At 46.0% G+C, this 1,422-nt stretch overlaps 1 long non-coding RNA gene across 1 annotated transcript; it reads left to right on the plus strand.

The window, feature by feature from the left end:
* Positions 1 to 397: 397 nt before the first annotated feature.
* Positions 398 to 1,039, plus strand: LOC141786315 (uncharacterized). The gene is made up of 3 exons (XR_012597667.1): positions 398 to 424; positions 773 to 866; positions 958 to 1,039. It is a non-coding gene; the product is annotated as an uncharacterized LOC141786315 (long non-coding RNA).
* Positions 1,040 to 1,422: the final 383 nt, after the last annotated feature.

The following is a 1,422-nucleotide window of genomic DNA, read 5'->3' on the forward strand; positions in this document are numbered from 1 at the left end:
TTAGAATAAACTACAGAAATTTAACTCTTCCACTGTTTTTTGCTTAACTCCAGATTTTTTCACTCCTAAGATTTGCTGTGTAGGAGGTCCACTTCAGATCCCGGGGGATGGTGGATCCCAGGAACAGGAAGGAGTACACAGTACACACAGTGGGTGTTTCTCAATATGTGTACTTCAGCGTACTTCTGGACTCGCGGACTCGTGATACATCATCAATCACAGCCGAAGTCCTGTTCCAATTCTAAGTCCGCATCGAGACAAGTTCGGTTCACGTACCCGGATGTGGACTTGCCCCGCCCCTATTACCAAGTCTGCCTCCGAACGTAACTTGAGCGGACTTTTCACAGCTCCAATCCCACAATGCAATTCCCCCGTTCGGCCAAAGGAAGAAGCAGAAAAATGGCGGAGGAGAAGAGTCACAATTGTAAGTAATACTTGCCATGTAAAATTATGAATAAGATAAGTAATAAGAACTTTAAGATACATACTTGTGATGGAGTTGTGTTTAAAACCTGAATGTTTAATAAGGCCAGGGTTAAGACATCCCTGATGAATTCTAAACGGATGATGCGGGTGGTTTTGGTAACGATAAAAAGGGACATTAAGCTAGCTAGCACCAACCACTGAGCAGCTTTATGTTGGTATTTCAGCACAGCTAATACAGCGCAAAGTTGCGTTCATAGGTTAACTGTTGCAGTGTTACATGTCTGTGGTTTTAGCGTAGATGTGAAATAAGTACTTTATCACGACGGTATCACTCTCTGTTATCCAGGGACAACTGAGGAGACCCGGGCCCTTATACAGTGGCGGGCGGCCAATGAGGCTCTTTTTACTGGAAGGCGTGGGTCGGCCCAGACTGGCTGGGAGTGAGTAATGCTGTGTCTTGTTGCTTATTGTACGTTTAGGAGCATTATAAAGATGTTATGAAGCTTGATTTATATTCTCCTGTTTTGCCAGGGACTTCGTGACTACTTCTGGCCTGCCGATATCGGCCAGGCAGGCCAAGAAGAAATGGTCCAATTTGAAGGACAAATACAAGGTAATGACCTGCCTCTGTTTGTAATGGTGACTGAAACCTTTTCTGGTACTTTCCTGTTAAACAAGTGTAGTTTACAAAAGCCATATAAAAAAAATGAAGGTGCGGTGTATATGATGCATACAAGACTGTAAATCTAAGTACAGTATCAGCTAGAAGTTGTTTTTCTGCCTCAGGAGCTTAGGGACCCACCAACAGGCAGAGGGGTAGAGGCTGGAAGTGTGACTGCTGCCACCTGGCAGTGGTATTCAGAAATGGATGCAGCACTCCAGGGGCAGCACTCAATCAGTCCGCCCCTGGTTGTTGCATCCAGTCTGACTGCCACTGCCGGTGGCTCAGTCAGCACAACAGCCTCTTCCCCAGCCCAAGAGGCATCCAGAGCCGTG

Source organism: Halichoeres trimaculatus, unplaced genomic scaffold, assembly GCF_033239565.1.
Source record: "Halichoeres trimaculatus isolate MK-OKI-2021-1 unplaced genomic scaffold, fHalTri1.1 fHalTri1_scaffold_25, whole genome shotgun sequence".
Lineage (NCBI taxonomy): Eukaryota > Metazoa > Chordata > Actinopteri > Labriformes > Labridae > Halichoeres > Halichoeres trimaculatus.